Below are 22371 nucleotides of genomic sequence, written 5' to 3'. Positions count from 1 at the left end.
ATTGTATGTGGTAGGTGGTAAGTACTGGGCAAATATTAGATGCTCTGCTTAAGCCTTAGTTTGAAGAACCTTGCCCTGCATGCCCTGTATTTAAGCAGACTGTCCCTGAGTACCCTGGAGATGGGGAATAGAGAGCTACAATGGTGTCATCGTGATGGTCAACTCCACTATATGGACAAATAGCCAGGAGGAAGCTAACTGGGTATTTCTTGCAGAGACTGCTCAACAGCTAGCAAATAGCCTGGCTCAGTTACTAAACACTAAAGCTGACACACAATTATCACAAAGAACTACAAAGCTCAGTGCTTGCATTACTTCCTAAATACTACCCTCTCCCTGTAATTTCTGCCTCGGCTAGGTGATCTGATGATCACACACGTGGCAGTACACACACACACACACACACACACACACACGTATCAGGAGGTGAGAGAAGCTAATGAGTCCATAGAAATTCCGAGACATTTATTTTCAGCTTCCATGGGCTTGTAGTTCCTTCTGTGATCCAGAAGCCTACTTTCGCTGTTTGTTACTTTGCATGCATTATTAGTTAAATATCCGAAAATTTAAAATATGTTTAATTTCTTAAGCTTTACCTTAAGAAATGCTGAGTGAAATGCACAGATTGTTGGCCAGAAGGGACTACCTTGTGGATAGGCAGAAGAGTCATTGATACTTAGTGCTTAGAATCTAGGGCTGTCTGCACGCTTGTCTTGAGTAACTAATCAGTCAAGGGCACCCTGATAGCAGACGATTTCCCTGGGTGCTTCATGACATTACAAAGGCAGTTGAGAGGGGGGAGGCGTTTGCTTCAGGGGGAGTACTAAATGAGTGAGTGCACTCAGTGACTGCCCCAACAATTCTGTTGGATCTGTCTCTGCCATTCTAAAGAGGAATGAGGCTTAAGATGACCTTGATCTGATGTTAGGAGGAAAGTAGCTTCAAATATTAGTAATAAAAGAATCCACTGTGTGTGCTACTTTCCTACTTTTCACATCATCTCCTTCCATCTCTTCAGCTATAGCATTGTTAGAAGCCTCTGTCTTGTGTTTGCCCTAAGTGGCTGTTCACCATCTCAGGTCTGGCTGGGGTTTTTCATTTCTGAAGGAATGTTTATTTTTTTCCTTGTTTTAGGTGCCTTTCTTTGTGGTCAGTTTGAAAATCCCTTTTCCACATCATTGTCCTTGTTTCTAGCATAATCACTTTCCTGATTTTTTCCTTTCTTTTCTTCCATATTCACTTTTACTTTAGTTACAGTAAATGCCCTTCACTTCTTTTATTCCTCTCTTACTTTTCCTTCTTCAAATCCTGTTCTCTGGCTTTTCTTTCACCTAAAACTTGAAGTCCTCCTCAGCTGCAATACTTACTAAATATTTTCCAAGTGCAAGTTGCAGAAACAACTCTGAGTTTGACCTTTCTGAGAAACAGGTCAGGGAGAACTACCGTTACTCAGATATTTTCCTTTTCTCTTCGCTCCCTTTCTCTTCTCTTCTCTCCTTTTCTTTTCTGTTCTGTTCTTCTCTCTCTCTCTCTCTCTCTCTCTCTCTCTCTCTCTCTCTCTCCCTCTCTCCTTTCCATCCCTTCTTTTCTTTGTTATCACTTTTATTGACTCCTCATACACAATTGCTTGTCTTCTGGTTTGTTGAAGCAGCAAGTAAGATGACACTTGCCACAGTAAGTCCTGTCAGAGTGGCTGGCCATGAGCGATCCTGCAGCACCGCATTCATCAGAAGAGCACTTGTGATGCTGGTATCTGATTTAACCATCCTTGTCCACTTTGCAGTACTTCAGGACAGCCAGCTTAACCTTTAAAAAAAATTTTTAAGACTTATCTTTTTACTTTTTGTTGGAAAAGCAAAAACACAGAGAGAAGGAGATACAGAGTAAAATATCTTCCGTCCACTGGTCCACTCCCCAGTAAGCCACAACAGCTGGAGCTAATCTGAACCCAGGAGCCAGTAACTTCTTCCAGGTCTTCTGTGCGGATGTAGGGTCCCAAGACTTTGGGCCTTCCTCTACTGCTTTCCCAGGCTGCAAGCAGGGAACTGGGTGGGAAGTGGAGCAGCCAGGACACAAGCAGGCACCCATGTGGGATTCCAGTGGATGCAAGGCAAGGATTTAGCCACTAGGCTACCACGCCGGTAAAAAGAAGCTTAGCCCTCTTTCTCTTATGATTTTCTTCCTCTTTTTTTTTAATTAATTATGTTGCATTATGTGATACTGTTTCATAGGCTCTGGGATTCACCCAACCCCTCCCTGTGCCCTCCACCCTTGGTGGATTCCTCCACCTTGTTACAGTATTACAGTTCAAATTCAGTCAAGATTCTTTCATTGCAGGCATATACCAAACATAGAGTCCAGCATCTTATTGTCCAGATACATTCAACAGTTTCTTAGGGAGACCATCTCTGGTCTGAGGGTAGAGCTGACAGAATATCATCCCGATCAATTGAAAGCCCCAACACAACATCAACAACAGTTTACAACATTATGGAATTAACTGACATGGTATTGAGTAACCAATATGTTAAAAAATGCAAGTTCTTAACTACATCCTGTGACTACTTCATTGACATTTCAATTTTAGTTTATACACAGAACTGGCTGCTATACACCTTAAAATGGCTATAGGGTACTATTCAGCTGTCTCGTGTCTATTTTCATTTTAGTATTTAGCAGTTTATAGTGTTGAAGCATAATTTTGCTGAACTTGGCAGATTTTAGGATAGTCTAAACTGGCTTATAACTCTAACAAGGCATTTGTCAACAGTTGAGGTGCAGAACAGTTTTAGGAGGGGAGTGCAGAGAAATCTTCAATACCCTAGTGAGGAGTAACTAATCTTTGTGTCCTGCCTAGTAAAGTATATGTGGATCCACGCTGACTGTTTCCTGTCTGGTTCTAAGCTTTCCTTGTTGCTCTCTGTCTATCTATTCCTTTTCTTGGCATCACCATGAAGTCTCAACACAAGATATAAAGTGGACTCCTTTTGAATGTGGTAATCAGATTAAGTTTGTCCATCTTCCAGTTGCTTGCTGGTAAAGATCAATATTTGTTGATCAGGAGGAATTCCTTCCTTATTCTGGATTTTGACATTCTGAATATTTGTCTGTGGTATCCAAGGGCTCAGTCTCAAGGGTGATGGACTTGCCTGGAGGAGTCAGGATGGAAATCAGGTGGGCCTACCTGAGAAGGAGGACAAAGAAGAGCCAGACCAGAATGGGGACACAGGGAGAGGGGAGTGCAGAGGTCTGGGACCAGAGAGCAGCCAAGGTACACACACTCCCTGTTACTCAAATACATCCAGCCTTCCTGCCAACATCCAACTGCCTATAAGGGTTAGAGTTTCAGAGCTCAGGAATGCCCTCTTATCGTATCTTGGCTTCTGCCAAAGTAGAAAATGGTTACTGTCTGTTGCTCCAGTGTCATAGCACCAGGCTAATTAAACACCACAGCAGCATTCTACCAAATTTCATGTTAGCATTATTTGTATTTTGAAAATTTCAAGTGAAGACTGCTGCGCCCAGTGTATGTTAAGGCAGAGCAGGCTGGGTGGGGATCAGGAGTAACATGTGTTTGCTGGAGTCACAGCCTAGTTTGGAGCTAGAAATCAGCATGGAATATCGGGAAACGGGCAGAAAAAAGTGCCGGTGGGGGTAGCACATGTGAGAAGCCCTTTCTTGCCACTCTAACACTGTCCCTCCAGCCCAACCACCCTCTCCCTTTTCAACAGGTTATTACTGTGAACTCCGTGGAGTACATGAAGGAAAGATCCCTTACTCTGAAGAATCAATATCTGTTGAGAAAATTGGCCACATTCATGTGTTTGCTAGAGTTGTGGCTAGAGCTCTGAACGTCTAGTTCTTGCCACTTCTAGTACAGCCCAACTTCTTGCCTTGATGAAATATATCTGTCATTAGACACTCAGTAAGAATGTTTGTTTTCATAAAGCCCAGAGCTTCTACTGCTCAGTGCTTAGCCTACTTTATTCTTTGTGTTTTCTCAACAAAAGGAATTTCTGAATTATTTATATTTCCTTGCATTGTACCCACCACCTACTAGGTCTTAAGCAGTCTACTAACCATCAGCCATACCTCTACCCTGAAGGCACGTTGAATCTGTTCTCGCTCTGAGATTTCATGGTTGTTAGGAAATGACCACAGGTAAAATGTCAGTACTGTGGCATGTGAGAGATGGATTACATGGAGACAGACCTGCGTTTAGTATGTCTGGATTTATAAGGCACACTGTTTATGGACCTATCTGAGATCCCGTGGTGCTGGTTGTCAGATTTAACCATCTGACTTGGACCACACTGCTTGATCCAAGGATAGGAGGCCCTGGCTTCTCTCAGTGTGTGCTGTTTATTTCTGAGAGTCCAGATGCTGTAACTAATGCAGCAGAGTTCCTGGGATTTCTGTGATGCTTTGATAACCCACTGTGGCTACAGACAGACCTGGCAGATTGACGAGTGGAGCTGAGTACTTCCTGCTGGAATCTGGGGCTCTTCTCAGGATGCCAGGGTGGCACAGCAACCTGTGTTGTGTTCTGCAGGCTCTCACTAAATCTGTGTGCATTTCAGCAGCTGAAACTGTGTCTCTTCACTGTTGTGTAGCAGATTCTTAGAAGGGTGTATAGGTGGTCCTGCAGGAACATAATGCTAATGTGTGGGGTGACTGGACTCTTCCACATTTGTGCTAACTCCTCTACTTTAAATCAACTGGCAGTTCAAGGAGGGTAGCGTTTGTTTCCGTTGATTGTTCTGTGCTGGCCTCTGCATAATAAGTGTTCATGTAGCATCCTCCTATGCTTTGGAAAGATCAATTTTTAAAATGTTATTTCTTCCCTTCTTTATGAGGGTACTTTGGAAAGTTTATGGAAAATGGAATAAAAGATACATTTATTTTTGTGTTAAAAGTTTTTGGAATGCACACACAGTTTTTTCATAATATGTTATTTCCATGTATGGTCCAAAAACCTCTTATATATAACAAGCATTAAATTTTTGCCATTGTCTTGTTCCTTTAGGTATTAGGAATAAACTATTTTGTTAGATTGAAATTAGCCTGTCTAAATTAGTGTCATATCCCATTTGCTCTGACACAAATAATCCCTTTGTGAGTAATAAAAAATAATTTAATGGTGTAGTCTGAAGGAGAAAACAATATTACTCAGCCTCTTAACACCAGGGGACTTTTCACTGACCTTAGAGTGACAGGCAAACTGTACTTCCAGTATTATTGCACTCTTGAGAAACCAGAGGCTGAAGTCCTGCCTGAAAGTGTTTTAGAGAATGTTTCATACAGAGAAGTCAGAAAGAAAAGCAGGCAACTAAAAGTAGGTATAAATGAGAAGGGGGAAGGGACTTCTAGAATTGACCTGACCACAAAAGGTTTGCTGTTTTTTTTTTTTTTTTGAGTAGCACGTCTCTAGGATGCCTATATAGGACACAAGAAGTGGTCACTTCAGCACTGTGAAATTAAAAGCTCAGTGGGGTTCTACAGAATTGTTTTTAGGACCAGTAATAAGGACGGAAACCTTTGAGGAAATTCAAATGAAGCAACGTCTTTTAGACTTTCATTGGGCAGTGTGTTTGGTCATTCTCTAAGATGCCTTTATATTACTGTAGCATCTTTAAAATGACTCTTGTTTAAACAGAGGCAGATTGGTCTGAAAGTCTTTTGTCAATATTTTGTGACCAGTAAACTCACTATTTTATTGTTTGTATTATTATACTGAACCTGTGGTACTACGAGTTTGTCAGAAGTTGGCCAATGTTGGCTCAAATTTGCTACTGGCTCAAAACGGAGGAACTTGGAGCCCACTCACTTTATTCAGAAATGTGTTTTCTCATTTGAAGCAAAAGCTCTTGTGGCTGCGTGGCACTGGTTCCCTGTTTTATGTGCTTGTTTGTGTATGATGGACAACCTTCAGAAACTTCCTGGTGGAAAAGGATGCTTTTCAGTTTGGTGGTTTCACTGCTTTTTTTCCTAGAGGTCTTATTTTCCCTTCAGTCGCAGGCATGTTCATTTAATAACAGCTGGCATTTTCTCTTCTTAAAAAAAATCTTGAATATTCTGAAGAAATTTTCCAAAATTGTTAAGCTACATAAAATCATATGGTGTGAGCATAATTACAAGGATTAGTTGCTTTGCTTTTGGGGAGCTATGGACCAACATACTCGGTGTGATAAGAAGCATATATTTTATTTTATGTTATGGTTCAAAAGGCACCTACTACTGCTTCTAATCATGATTTTAGGCACTTTTTATCTTGGATGGATTTATAGTACAAAGTCCTTTTTTGTCTACCTTCCTTCTGGAAAGTGATGGAAGACAGAGCAAGTTTTTAAGTCAAGCATTTTATTCTAATCCTGCTTTCTGGGGACAAAAATTTATTTCTCTATGCCCTAGTTACCTCATCCATGAAAATCAAAGGTGTTCTTAGGTGTAAATTGAATATGCTGCTACCAAGAAGCTAAAACACGTTGGCCTCTTGAGATCTAATAATGATTTAAAAATGATTCTCAAAAGACATATGTTAAGTGAAATAACCCAAGCAGAAAAATGTTCTAGTTTCTCTCATATTGGAAATTAAAACCTCAATTTGAACACAAAATAATGATTACAGCAACATTGGTGGTGAAAGTAGGGTTTGTACATGAGGCAGCAAATCAGAGTTTGATTAAAAAAGAAAGAAAGAAAATAAAAAAGTTAGGCATGGTTGAGTGACGATAGTTCACAGTAACCGTTAGGTGTTGTATTATGAGAACAAGTAGGATTCTCCAAGGCACTTGTATTCATAAAATAGTATCAAACAAGGGAAATGTTGATTGCCCTGATTTGATTAGTAAACATTGCACACATGTTTGAAATTGTAGCATTGTGTCCCAGAAATATGCATAATTATTATTAATAAAAAATTAAAGTCAAATATTTAGAATTTTAGGGCCAGGCATGGTGACTAAGTGGTTAAATCCTCACCTTGTAGGCACTGAGATCCTGTATGGGCGTTGGTTCATGTCCTGGCTGCTCTACTTCCCATCCAGCTCCCTGCCTGTGACCTGGGAAAGCAGTCAAAGAAGGCCTAAAGCCTTGGGACCCTGCACTTGCATCCGAGACTCAGAAAAACTTTCTGGCTCTTGGCTTTAGATTGGTTTCTATCCGGATGTTGTGGCCACTTGGGGAATGAAGTAGTGGACAGATCTGTTTCTCTCTTTCGCCTTCTGTCTGTAAATCTACCTTTCCAAGAAAAATAAACAAATCTTTTTAAGAAGAAATTTTTAAAAATTCTTCCTGCGGCTTTGATTTTGGTCACCCAGAGTGGTGGACAGACAAGTGTTCCCAGCCCAGAAGTGGTCATATTTGTTCATCTGAACCTTGAGGCTAGAGCCCAGGAATTAAAGTTTTATAAATATTGAAGAGCTTTTTCTCCAGAATTGAAATGAGGTTTAACATTTTTATGTTTTGTTATTGTGAGTGTGACTTGTTTGTTGTTAAGATGTACACATCACAAAATTTATGATTTAGAAAGTGGAAGTCCCCCTTCAGATGTGTTTAGAGATTTCTGAACCATGGTTGATCATTCAGGGCACCCTCTTACAGGTGCTTTCCTTGCAGTTAATAAAAGAACATGTGTATGTGTGTACACACTCCTCACATATACAAAGAAATGACTGTGCAGAACTGCATTCTTAATAGTCATGATGGCTTCCTAACTACCTTTTTATGCTTGACAATATAGTAATTTTTATGTCATTATGTAAAAATAGATGTAGTTCTCTTCAGTGACATATAATGTTACATTGTATTCCACAGTGAGTGTTTGATATTTTATCAGCTAATTCTGATTTTTTGTTTGTTTGTTTGCCAAATAGCACTGCACTGAGCACTTTTGAAAATCCATACCTGAGCATTCTTGGAACTGTTTTTATGAACTGTATTATTTGAGGATTACCAGGTCAGGAGACATCCTGTTTAAAACTTGGTAGATATTTCTAAATATTTTCCAGGTTTGTATCATTCTATACATGTACAAACAGTGAAATTAATCTTGTGCTTTCCATCAACACCAGGTTTATATAATTCACATACCATTCAATGAAATGTGTCTGGTTCAGCTGGAAGGAAGAGCTATGCTTCCACCAGCTCCTGTCCGTACACCAAGGGCAGGAAATACAGAGGAGTCAATTAAAACTGATGGGAGTGAGTATCTGCGAAGCTAGAAATTGAGATATTTGGTTTCCATTCCTGTTTGTTCATTCAAATAACATTTATTAAGAGTTGTTACAACGGGTCTTGTTTAGGCCCCAAAGTAGTGTGATAAACAAGATGAAGCTCTGCCTTCAAGAGCTTGCATTCTGGAGTGGGTGAACCATAAACACAGAAATTAGGACATATAATGTCAAGTACAATTAAGACTTCTGATGATACATGAAGCAAGGAAAAGGACAAGGGTGCCAAGAGACTCAGTGGAGGAGAGGAAGCTACTTTAGGCCACATGGTCTCAGAAGATTTCTCTCTGCTGTTGTGACCCTTGAATAACCTTTGAATAGAGGCCCTCTTGTGAAAACTGAGCACCACTTCCTCGCACCAACCTGGAGAAAGCCCCGTGTGGGTAAAACCAGCAACAGCAACTGTGAAAACTTGAGAAAAGAGCCAATTGGGCAGGTTCCAGAAGTAACCCCAAAGCTGTCCTGACTTTTGATTTTCTAGAGGAAAATAATCGAGCTACTTGCTTTCTATGTAGAATACCATCCAGGCAAATGAAATTGTGGATTGCACGTGTCTTTACAAGAGGGATGCTATTTGTCTAGAGTAGCAATTAACCACTAGAAGCCAGCATTTTAGCCTCTAGCCAGAAAGTCTCTGCCAGCATCTGGAGGAGAGAAGTAACATGTAACTTGTCTCCCAGCCACAACACTGCCATTTGTTGAAATTTAGACAGATGTTTGACAGGCATCTGCACCTGCAGCGTGGATAAGTCTAATCAAGTACACTGACTGACTGTCCTTTCTGCTTGCTTGCTTGGTAGATTATTACATGTGCTTTAATAACTCTGTGGAAAAGAGCTCATCATTGAAAATGTAGTTGGCCAGAGGACAGTCAGGGAGAGAACTGTCCACCCATCAGGCCTGGAAAGTTTCCCCTGTGTCTAAGGTCAGGTCATCTCCCTTACTCAGGAACTTTCACACTGATTGAAAGTAGCAGCAGAAGAAAGAGACATAGCTGTGTGGAGGGAAAAAGTGAATGAGGTGAAAGAAAAAAGGCAGTTTGAAATGTGAGCCCAAGGACAGGAGTTAGACTGTGCTGTAGGCCCCTGGCTCCACAGGCACCTGGGCTGTGACTCACCCCACTTGACTGACTTTTAGCAGCAGGAAGACAAGATAGCAGCTTGCTTTCTCTTCATCACTTGCTCTGCATCCTTTTAAGTCTCAACTTTTATGGATAAGATAAAATTGCCCAACTAGAAATGCTGATGGAGACCGAAGCATGGCTTGTAGGATGATTTTGCTTCCTGCACATAACTTCCTTCATGTCTCAACATGTTAAGGAATCTTTTTTTTTTCTCTGCTCTCCTCCAAGAGTCTTATGCAAGAGGGCTCAAACAAGAAAAACCTCCTTGTGAACAAAACAACACCCCTGGAAGACTTTGAAATCCATGCCAAATGTGATATTGAGCCTGAAATTCAAACATTAGTCTGTTGTTATTATCTTCTGTTCCCAAAAGGAACTCCCAAATCTAGCCTCATTTACCTACATAACAAAAAATGTGCTTGCTCACAATTACTTCAACAGATTATTTTTTGAAAGAATCATTTTTGAGTGCTATGAATAAGCTGACTGGTGAAATTTATTCTTTTTATCAGAATGAAAGCTGATGCAAGTGCTTTACTTTTTTATTTAAAAAAGATTTATTTATTTTTATTGGAAAGGCAGATCAGATTTATGGAGAGAAGAAAGACAGATCTTGAGATCCACCAGTTTACTTCCCAAAAGGCCACAAGAGCCAGAGCTGAGCCGATCCAAAGCCACGAGCCAGGAGCTTTTTCTGGGCCTCTCACACGTGTGTAGGGCCCCAGTGCTTTGTAAAGGCCATTCTCTACTACTTTCCCAGGCCTCAAGCAGGGAGCTGAATGGGAAGTGGAGCAGCCAGGATGTAAACCGACACCCATATGGGGTCCCGGTGCAAGCAAGATCAGAATTTAGCCATTAAGCCATTGCTCCAGATGCAAGTGTATTACTTTTCAATTTTCTGCCCAAAGCTGTAACTGTTGAAGCCAGAAATGAGGTGTGGATGGCCGGTTCAAGCAACTGCAAATAGCAATGTGGAGTCCAAAGAGACATTGATCAGAGGAGTAAGGAGGCTGGCCTGAGTTAATGAAGGCCTGACTATCAGGCTGTGGACTTCCAACCTTTTACAGAAGACTTTCTCTCTCTCTCTCTCTCTCTCTCTCTTTCTCTCTCTCTCTCAATTTTTATTTATTTCAGAGGCAGACAGTGAAGGATCCCTGAAATGTCTGCAATGACCAGAACTGGGATGGGCCAAAGCCAACAATCAGAAACTCAACCCAGGCATGCCACATGGGTTGCAGTGGCCCAATTGATACAGATCCTGGGAGGAAGGCTGGACTTGGGATCCAGGACAGGATAGTAAATGCAGGCACTACAATAAGGGGTGAGGTTGCCCTAGATCAGCTTAACCACTAGACTAAATACCTTCCCCCAGAAGACTTATTTTAAGCAGAAAGGTAGCAATGTCAGATTTTCTAATGATAGTGATCATGGACCTCATTGTGCAGAATGTACAGAACAGATAATACTGGAGGCAGGAAGTCTGTTTTTAATGCTACCAAATGAATCCATGCAGGAGATGATGGTGGCCTCATAACCACTGTAAAAGTGATAGGACAATTGGAAAACATGAAAAATCAGATTAGAAAAATAATAAGAACACAGAACCAGTAGCACTAGTGATGTTTACCCAATGGGGATTAGGAAGATACAGAAGAGGAAGAAGAAAGCAAAGAAGACACCCACATTTCTGTTTATTTATTTATTTAAGAATTTTTACTGGAAAGGCAGGTTTACAGAGAGAAGGAGAGACAGAGAGAAAGATCTTCCACTCCCCAAGTGGATGCAATGGCCAAAACTGAGCCGATTTGAAGCCAGGAGCCAGGAGCTTCTTCTAGCTCTCCCACATGGGTGCAGGGTCCCAAGGCTTTGGGCCATCTTCTACTACTTTGCTAGGCTATAAGCTGAGTGCTGGATGGGAAATGGAGTAGCCAGGACAAGAACCAGCACCCATATGGGATCCTGGTGCATGCAGGGCAAGGATTTAGCCTTGGGGCCACTATGCCGGACCCAACACCCACATTTCTGAGCTGGACAACTAGGAAGGCAATGGTACTGTTCATTGTAACACTGCACATGTAATCCATGTATGAGTAGATTCTGAAATCACTGAAAAATGTACCTGGAAGAGATGGTAGACTGTATTCATACAGTGCAAGAGGGTACTTTCTGAGTGAATCTGCTTGGGTTCAGGAACCCAGTTTCTTAGCGTTCACATAGAGACACTGGTGACCAGACTGTTGACACAGAGCTTTTGGCAGCAGTGATCCTCCCCCTTGGTTCCTAGAAATCTCCTGCTTTTTTGCTAGCCGCTAGGGCTGTGTCAGTAAAAAGTGAGCGCATCTTTTATTTCCTGGAGGTGGTTTGATTCTTCATGCTGCAGTATGTGCTAAACCTGTGCTTTGCTGTGGATTTCCATTTTGTTATACCAGTTAGGGCTCCTAAAACTCTTTGGGTTCAATCCCTACAGGAGGATATTTTATAAGTAAATGTTAGTACTAAGTGATGTGTATTCTCTCTCTCTCTTTAAAAATATACTTATTTTTATTTGAAAGGAAAAGTTTCAGAGAGGAGATACACACACACACATACACACACACTCAGAGTGAGAGAGAGAGAATCTTTCATCGGCTTGTTCATTCACCAAAGGTCCACAATGGCTGGTGTTGAGCTAATCCAAAGCCAGGAGCTTCTTCCCTGTCTACCATGTGGATTTAGGGGCCCAATGACTTGAGCCATTCTCTGTTATTCTTCCAGGTCATAAACATGGAGCTGGATTGGGAGTGGAATAGCCAGGACACAAACTGACATCCATATGGGGTGCTGGCACCACAGGTTGAGACTTAGCCTACTATATCATGGCTGCACCCCTGAATGATGTGTATTGTAAGGCAGCATTTCCGAGTTATATTATTTTTTTCCAGATCCAAGTAACATTCTTTTCATTCTTGTTTTTGAGCAAATAAGAATGTTGATTTCTACATAGAAGTGGAAATCATATCCCCTTTGATGTTGCCATAATGCAAGTTGTATAACAGAAAAATTAAGTTTAATTACAGTCTGAACAGACTGTTGCAGTCTTGCTGTTCCTCATTCTCTTGTTTCTTCCCCTTTTTACCACATTAGTATTTTGACCCTCCTTTTCAGTAGTAACCATCTGATGGAAATGTCATTTGTGTATGTGTGTAACATTGGATGTAATAAAGACCTTATTGATAGACCATATTTTTTGCTCGATAATAATAATTTAAAAACTCCTGCCTAACTATTATTTGGTATAATCTCCTGTTGATCTATCAGTATTGTCGTTGTCATGTTTTCTCCTGGAATGTGAAAGGACTCCTGGTTCTTCTTGCTAGCCCCCAAGTTTGCTAAGAACCTGTAATGAAGCATGTCTGCTGACTGGGTGGGCTTGACTGAGGGAAACCTGCTTTTCTCTGAATTATGAAAGTATTATGCTCATATGAAGTGGGATTGTTGTCTTTATAAGCTTATTTTGTTTCTTAGGAGCATAGGACTTCTAATTCTCGGGAGAGATGAGTTTTTATTGTCGCTTACTGATACCGTCTGTCTAATCCCTTTGTGTATCAGTTTCCTTATCTATAAAGGGAGGCCGTTAGACATATCGCACGGAAATTGCCATTACTTTTGAGCATTATGGTTTTAGATATTTTTCTAATTTTCTAAATCCAATTCTTTTTTTTAAAAGATTTTTATTTATTTTTACTACAAAGTCAGATATACAGAGAGGAGGAGAGACAGAGAGGAAGATCTTCCATCCGATGATTCACTCCCCAAGTGAGCCGCAACGGCCGGTGCTGTGCCGATCCCAAGCCAGGAGCCAGGAACTTCCTCCAGGTCTCCCACGCAAGTGCAGGGTCCCAAGGCATTGGGCCGTCCTTGACTGCTTTTCCAGGCCACAAGCAGGGAGCTGGATGGGAAGTGGAGCTGCCAGGATTAGAACTGGCGGCCATATGGGATCCTGGCACGTTCAAGGCGAGGACTTTAGCCGCTAGGCCACGCTGCTGGGCCCTCTAAATTCAATTCTAAATAAGTTGTTACAGTTGATTGAAATGAAAGGCTAGTGTTCATACACTGTATGTGAAAAAAATGAGTGCAATAGTTTCATCCATGAGAACTTTAAACTTCATTTGCTGTCCACCTTTACAGACTTTTGAATATTTTATAAATATAAGCAGACTTGCATGATACCAGAAAATAAGGCATGAATTTATATTGATGACCTGATTAGTTAATGTTTAACAAACAACCTTACATACTCAGCAAAATTGGAGAATTGATTTTTAAATATAAAAAGAAGTGTTGTTTGTAAGGCACCCCATAAATTTCTTTAAATTAGCCCAATTACATTTTGTGATATGGTTGCTAGTCAGGCAGATCTAGATGGTGCTATAGACGGTGTGGATGTGAATGGTGCAGATAAGTGGATATAATATCCTGGTGAGCATAGTGATTGAATACTCAGGAGATTAGTAAGAAGATTGCACCTAAAGATTGATATCTAGACATGCATGATATGCTCCTAGCAAGAATGTCAAGACTAACTCTGTTCTGCACTTGGACTGTATAACCTGAGCAAAACAGCAGTGACTTAGGGCAGACATGCAAACATTGCTGTAGGTAACGCAATACATAAATGGCAAAAAGTGGGAGAATAATGATATGTAAAAAGATCCAAATTTCACCAGGTATCAACATAGTAAAATACAACTCTAAAAAAGCACCAATATGCTTTATAGGCATAGATGTGTTGCTAAGGTAACACATGTACATATATATATATATACATCACAATTATCTGGAGACAAAAAGGGAATTAAACTTCCTTAACAATGAATATCAAAGGACAATAAAAGCCCAAGGATTTTTATTAATTAGAGTGCTGTGGTGTAGGGGCAAACATGCCGTGTGTTCATCTGAAAAGGGACTGTGATTGTAGACTCATGAACTGGATATGTAGAATCCAGGATTGGGGAAGAAATTTTTGTTTCCTGTGGATATATGTAAAAGCATACTGACATCTTAGGACAGCTCAGACATCAGAATTTAAGAACTTTTTAGATATAATCAGCACCTGAGATGTGGGACTGGGGTTTTTGAAGAAACGAAAGAATCAGAGAAGTGCCACCAAAGAAGAAAACAAAGGGGAAGATGGCAGTTAGAACATTTTAAAGAATTACTGCCCGGGAAAGAAAATGTATTCTGAAATTGAGAAGCTAAAACTAGGACGAAAGACAGAAATTACAGAAAGAATGCATAAGTTCATTGTCTAAAGCCTTTTCTCTGAAAGCTAGAGCTATTTTTCAATGAAGTTGGCTGCCAAGCGGAGAGTGGTGAGCTGCTCATTGTTGGAGATATGAGGTAGATGTAAGATGGACCTTGGTGTGATGTTATTTAAGGGATTTTTTTGCAAGGTGAGGAGATAGATAGGTCACCTCCAGGGTTCTTACAAGTCTCAGAGTCTGATTCTACGAACAAAACAAACAAGTTTTATTGATGTACTGATAAGATTTTGTAAGTATGGGAAGATGATTTGATCTCATTTGACTTGAATATAAACATTAAATCCTTGAATTGCACAGCTATGTATCATCTGCTTAAAGCAAATGATCTTGTGAAAGGCCCTGTGATATCCCATTTCTCTGAATAGGCAAATGAGAGCTGACAAGCAAACAAGATGATTCATAATCAAAACCTCAGTTTAATCACTATTGACCCCATAGAATCTGCATAACTGAAGTTTCAGGTTGTGAGAATGTCACCGCCATTCTCTCTTCCCGTCTGCTCTTGTCTCTGATACAGTTAACTAGAGGTAAAACTCTGCTGTTTGAATTAAAGTCACTTCTTTAACCTGGGAAAACATCTAAATGTGTCTTTGGGCTATTAATTTATTTATATTTGATCACTTATAAATAAATATTAAGTGCTTGATCTATGCTTTTGATTCTAATAGTTAAGAAACTAATATATATATATATATATATATATATATATATATATTTAGTGTCAGTCTTTGAAACACATACCAGAGTATTTCAGATGTTAATAGAAATTGACTTTGTATGTATGCCAAATACTTTATAATCTCTGCAGTTTTTACAAAATACACAGTTTCCTTGAACTTCTTGAACCTTCATATTGTTTAGTTGAGAAAATGACATGAAAATAAAAAGCATTACTGGTGCTAGCATAAGAGATATGCTGAATCTGAAGGTCTCAATATTGCTAATTCTGCCACTCATATATCATTTTCATGTAGTTCCATCTGTAGAGCTATGTTCTAAATGGCTACATTTATTTTATAAAGCTGCTTCACCTCTGTGGTTATTCGGAAAACCACAGTTAGTATGTGTATTGCAAACAGCTCTATTTTCTCAATGTTTTTCTTATCTCTTCCTATACTGTTATGTTTGATTCTAATCATCTCTAAAACTGGAAAGTGGCACCAGCAACGAGAATAGCTAACTCAGAGTCTCCCTGTGTCAAGCAATGCCTTGGATTTTTCTGCATAGGAAGTCAATGGAACCTGCCCCACCAGCTCAGTAAATAGAGATGAGACTCTTAATCCCTAGATTGTGAGTTCAAGCCCCACCTTGGGCAGCCTATTTTGATAAAGAAATCTGTTGAGAATAGGCATTTAACCCAGTGGTCATGCCTGTGTTCAGTTCCTGGAACTGACTCCCAATTCTGGCTTCTTGCTAATACAGATCCTTGAGACCGTGGTGATGGTACAAGTAGTTGTTTCCCTGCAACCAGTGTAGGAGACCTGGCTTGACTTCCTGACTCTGGGATCTGGCCCCTCGTCCAGCCCATGCTTTAGTGTGCATTTGGGGAGTGAGCCAGTGAATAGAAGAGCACTCTGTGTGTTTGTGTGTGTCTATCTCTTTAATTATTATTAAAAAGTATTGTATAATATATAAAAATATTTTATAAATACATAAAATATATAAGCACATCCATAATATGTAAGTTTATATATGCATATTCCTTACAACCATTCCAGCAGATGGGCATTCTTCTTTTAAATATATTTATTTATTTGCTAGACAGAGGGAGAGACAGAGGTAGAGAGGAGAAAGAAGAGAAAGATCTCTTCCATCTGCCGAATCATTCACATAAGACCACAATGGCTGGGACTTGGGCTATCCTAGGCTGAAGCCAAGAGCCTAGGTCTCTCTCATGGGTACAGGACTTAACCATCTTCCTTTGCTTCTCCAGGCCCATCAGTAGGGAGCTGAATCAGGAATGAAACAACTGAGTCTCATAACTGGCCTCTCTGTATAATGCCAGTTTTGCAGGCAGTGGCTTAGCTCATCGCAACACAATGCTGGTTCCCTGCTGGATAGGATTATGATTCTCATGGCAGATAAGATCGCTAAGGTACAGGGGGAATAAATATGTAAAATAAACTTAGCCCAGGTTTACATAAAAGGAAGTGGTAGATCTGGGGGTTTAAACCCAGTAGTGTGGCTTTAGAGGCCAAGCTATTAAAATTGCATCATAGTTTCCCTCTGATCAACACTGTTAGGCGTTTCCAAATATCAGACTATAATAGGCCTTTTCTAGAATAATAACAAGTCAAGGATTACAGCCAGGAGCATGATGAAGATGTGACACTAGACACTGCACGGAAGGGTTTATTTCCATGCTCTCATCCCATTTTCAACACCCTAAGGGGGGGAGGAGTGAGGATTCCTTGTCTGTTTTACAGATGATGAAACAGGGCTTAGAGAGTATTACCCAAGTTTATCTAAATAGTAAATCTTTATGTATATCTTCATCATTAGCTAAAAATACCAAATTACTCATTGTATACAGTAGTAAACAAATGACCCAGGAAATGAAAAGGAGAAATTTTGAAAGAGGGAGTTTTAACATTTTCTTCCTAGCAGGTGGAGAGGTGAGGTCTAAGGAACAATAAGATGAGCTTTCTGTTTGAGTGTCATGGGGTCTTCTGTTCCACAATTTAAGTGAAATGGTTTGTCAGACTCTTTATATTGAATTATGGCCTTGATTTGCTCCATGTCTTAGACCTAGGTAGACAATCTTTCATTTAAAGAAAGGCCCCTTTACACTTGTTATCTTTCTCTGCTTCTGTATTTGTGTGATTTAGAAGCTACTTCTTTGGGGGCAGCACAAAAGTGCAACTTATTAATTCTCTCCTTTCAAGCATTGGGAAGCACAGGTTCATGTCCCAGCTGCTCTGCTTCCCATACAGCTCCCTGCTTGTGGCCTGGGAAAGCAGTACCAGATGGCCTGAAGCCTTGGAGACCTGCACCTACATGGCAGACCAAGAAGAATCTCCTGGCTCCTGGCTTTGGATCGCCTCCTGAGATAGTATTTGCTTCAGATATAGTAAAGTTTGGGCAGATACTGAGCTGTAATATCTTTGTCTGATGACTTTGGCTGAGGGGTTACCTCAAAGAACAACCTCCCTTTTTCCTCATTTCCAGATCATCTCTATGGCATCTGCTTGTAGCCCTTGCCGTGTCTGGTCTTCCTTCCCTTCCCCTTTCTATTTATGTCCTCTACCATCATCTGCCACCTCTGCTTTTGCCCTTACTATTTGCATAAGTCTTCCATTGTATTCCTTTTATGAAACTTTAAAAAGTTGTTCAGTACAAGCTAAGAAAATGTTTTCAGCTAGTGGCAAGTTCTTGCCTTTGTCCGGAGGCACAGTAAGTCACTAGCCAGATTGTGCCTTACCAAAACTTTTCTTGAACCATAGTTTTCTCTAAGTCCCTTTAGGCCTGCACCATTCATTATTACAAAATTACACTTCAGAGGAGCATCTACAATGTATCCATATTGAAAAATCTTTCAATCAGTATTGAAAATCTTTCCTCTTGAAGCAGAGAATATCTGAGAAATTTTTCTCGTTGGGAGGTCAAAGAGAATTAAAGATCAGGGTTTATACACAATACAGTAATTTCCACATTGCCTGAGCATGGGAATCCTATGGGGCATTTATTAAACATCCTTTCTTTGGTTCCCTCTCTAAGGAATGGGAAAGAAGTCCCTGATTTCAAGCTCCATTCCAGGTGGGACAATGGCACTTGATAAATCCTTCAAACAGCTTATCAATTCATAGGAAATTGATTGCAGAGAGTGATACAAGGAAATCAAGCATTATAATATTTCAGGGAATAAATGAGCTAGACACTGCTTTGATGGCACAATGGCAGAACTCTCCCAGAGGCAATTCTGGGCCTAAATTCTGAGTGAAGGAGCTAATGAAGCCTGAAACTGGGAAAGAAATGACATCTGTCTTGCTTATTCATTTCCCAAACAAGTGGCATTACCTTCTTATAGGTTGATTGGATGTTGCATCCAAATGTTGATTGGAGGAAGCATGGCAGAATTGGACAGTAGTGTTGTATGCAGTATCCAAAGAGTGGAATCAGGTGAGTGAGATTTAAATTTGAAAGAATTACTAGGCTAGGTGAAGTTGCCATCAGAAATAGGATACAAGCAGAATTCCTGAGGAAAAGGAGAAGATGAAGAACAGTGAATTTACAAGGATGTGGGAAAAAATAGGCCACTTAGGTGCCAGAATAACAGAGGATTTAAAGAAATAAGAAGTGTTAAGAAGTCAAGTCCGTATCTTTTGTAGCTTTCCATGCTGCCAGTTAAAAGGTTAATCAGTAATTGATTCTTAGAGTTGAAGAGTGTGCATTACTAGCATTGCTTTGCTTGTTACAAAATAAAACAAAATCTTTAGAGAACATAGGAGATCAATAACAATTGCTATAGTCTTAAAGAAAATTAGATATGATAAGCAATAAGTAAAAGATACTCAACAAAATTTGAATAGTGCTCTGAATTCTAACCTGGCTAAGTTCAAACTATATATATATAAACTGTATATAGATATATATATATACATATATATATATAAAGTATATATATATATATATAAAGTATATATAAAAATATGTGTGTGTAGTTAGGGTTTATTTTATATATATATATATTTGCATTCTCTGTTTTTGTAACATAAATTGTAAGAAGTAAAATGCGTTACTGGAGAAGTTGGGTGCTGAAGAATTCGTAGGGTGTACTCACAATAGACTATCTCTAAATCTGTGTCTGCTGCTCTTGCGTCGCTCTCTGTCACTGTGTGGGCTGGGAATAACGAAAAAAAGAAGCTCAAAGCGTTCCCCTGTGTTCTGCTGCCAGTGTTCAGATCTCAGATGGAACTTGAAAACTGGGCTATAAATGATTTTGCTTGGTGAACTTTTCTGGTTTAGTTGGCTTTTGTTTTGATTTGATTTTAGTCATGATGGTAGTGAGGTAGTTTTCCATCTTTCATGGAACAAAGTGAATTATTAAAATTGGCTCATATGGATATGATTTCTGTTTTCTTGGTGTCTCTGTATTTGTAGAATCTGTAAAATAATCTGTAAATTTGCCTGTGCACATGGTGGACCATGTCTTCTCAACACAGATTATTGTGTCAAAGCCTTTCCATGTGCTTTATTGCTAATGTCATTCTTCAGAACTCTTTTGACTTTATTTAACTGCAAATCTTACCAAATTTTGTTATTTGCACTCTAAGCTCTCAATATGTTAGAAGCAGCCAACTGAAGGGGAGGATGGTAGGTAGGGGCATGCAACACAGCTTCTTAGAACCATAGAGACACTGGCCACGGGTGGCTGTGGACCTTTCTTACCAAGAGCAAGCAAAGGGTAGCTCCCTAGCAATACTCCCCATTCTGGTGATACTTTTGCTTATAGTGGTGACAACTTGGGGAAAAGGCAAAGGAGTATTTGGTCTAGTGATTAAGTCACTGTTTGAGATGCCTGTGTCCCATATTAGAGTGCCTAGGTTTGACACCCTCTCCAGCTCCTGATTTCATCTTCTTCCTAGTATGCACCCTAGGGAGTGGCAAGCAATGGCTCAAGTAATAGACTTCTTTCTAACCACATGGGAGGGCTGGATTAAGTTCCTGATTTCAGCTTTATCTTGGCTTTAGTCTCCTCTATTATGGCATTTAAGGATTAAAGCAGATGGAAAATCTTTGTATCTCCTCTTGTCTATGTCTCTGTTTCTCTCTTGCACGCTCACTCTCTGTGTGTGTATGTGTCTGTCACTCAAATAAACAAATTCAAAAACAAAAATAGAGAATGGCAAAAGTATGATCAGGAGGGTCCATTTCCTAAGCAAAGGAGGGACTGCTTCTATTTATAAGATGTTTAAGAGACTTAAATGACCTTTCATCCTCTGATGGTAGATAAATGAAGAATCTAGAGTCCTACATTTCTTGATACACTGTGCTAGTCTCCACATGGCCAAGTACCTGTGATTCAGATGAGAACTAGCCATTGTCGAGCTCTTGAGGAACTTGTCACCATTTGTGACCTTGTGCTCAGAACACAGGTCAATAGGTTTCTCTTTCTTTACATTTTGGATTTTTGTGACTTAGTGTAAAGCCATTAGAAAAAAATTGGTATTATGATAAAAATTACACATTTACAGAGTTAATTTTTTTATAGCATGAGTTTACCATTTAATGACTTAAAATTCTTACTGCGCATCTTCCTACATTTAGTAAACTAACTGTAGCAAAATGAGTGAAACTACCATGAAAGCATTCTTTAGGAGAGGAAACTGACAACTTCTAGTTTCTCAAGTTGTAGCATGCTCTTGTGGCATCTTTTGAAATTAACTGTAGTTCATGAAAATATATTCGTTACAAAAATGGAAATAGAAATAGTTTTAGTAAGGGTATAATATTTAAAGTAAATACATTCTCACAATAAATATGTAAGAAAATAATGAAAGATATGAGTGTAAAAATCATTTGGTTCATGCTGCATAGAAATTATGTCTTCTAGGATTATTATGTATCTGTTTTGGGATCTTTTTAAAGCACACAAAAGCATATATGCTTTACTTGTTAATCAGCGTATTAGTTAATAATCAACTTAATCATAATAGAATCATACTAAGCATAGTGTTTCATAAGCCAGGTTTTCTAATCTGTCACAAACATCTTTCATATCGATATATTATTATTTCCAATAGTTTCTTAGGATATCTTTGGATGAATCAGCTTATTAAGCAAATTTTTAATGATATGACCTACTTAAAATTTATTTTTATTTATTTGAAAGGCAGAGTGAGAGAGAGAGAGAGGAAGAGGGCAGAGAGATCTTCCATCCACTGATTCACTCCCCCAAAATGGCTGCAACACGAGGGCTCAGTCAGTAAGAAACCAGGAGCCCCGAACTTCATCCTGGTCTCCCAAGTGGATCGTGACATCCAAATACTTGACCTATCCTTATCTTATTTGCAGGGCACATTATCATGGAGTTAGACTGAAAGAAGAGCAGCCAAGACTTAAATCAGCACTCATCTAGGATGCCAGCATTGCAGGCAGTGGGCTTAACCCTCTATGCCACAATGCACAGACCCTATATTTTCTTTTGAAATTTGTTTTTCATATTATTTTAATGTCAGGGAGAGGGAGACACACACACACACACAGATTGAGAGAGAGAGAGATATTTTCCATCTGCTGGTTCATTTCTCAGATGCCTACAAAACCCAGAGCTAAACCAGACTGAAGCCAGGAACTAGAAACACAATCCAGTTCTTCCATGTATTTGGGCTATCTTGCTACCTTCCAGGATTAGTAGTAATAGGAGCCAGAATTGAAAGCAGAGCCAATACTTAAACGTAGTACCCCAATATGGCATGTAAGTATCTGAAGTGGCATCTAAACCAGATGCCCTCTCAACCCATTTTTATTTTTATTCTAACCCGTTCAGGGCTGTTTGCTGTATTATAAAATTTCTAGATTTATTTTTTAAAGATTTGTTTATTTTTTTATAGGAAAGGCAGATTTACAGAGAGAGGGAGATACAGAGAGGAAAATTTCTGTCTGCTGGTTCACTCCCCAAGTGATCGCAACAGCCAGAGCTGAGCTGATCTGAAGCCAGGAGCCAGGAGCTTCTTTTGGATCTCCCACATGGGTGCAGGGTCCCAAGTTTCTG

General features: G+C 39.7%; 1 protein-coding gene and 1 pseudogene across 1 annotated transcript in view; one reads left to right on the top strand and one right to left on the bottom strand.

Annotated features, from left to right (window-relative positions):
• Positions 1-22371, top strand: part of LPAR3 (lysophosphatidic acid receptor 3) — an 82637-nt gene that overhangs the window by 41285 nt on the left and 18981 nt on the right. The window lies entirely within an intron of this gene.
• On the bottom strand, positions 1603-4090 carry LOC105941633 (ubiquitin-ribosomal protein eS31 fusion protein-like; annotated as a pseudogene).

This window comes from Ochotona princeps, chromosome 2, assembly GCF_030435755.1.
Source record: "Ochotona princeps isolate mOchPri1 chromosome 2, mOchPri1.hap1, whole genome shotgun sequence".
Taxonomy (NCBI): Eukaryota; Metazoa; Chordata; class Mammalia; order Lagomorpha; family Ochotonidae; genus Ochotona; species Ochotona princeps.
The sequence above is the reverse complement of the archived record's forward strand: the minus strand, read 5'-3'. Positions and strand labels throughout refer to the sequence as shown.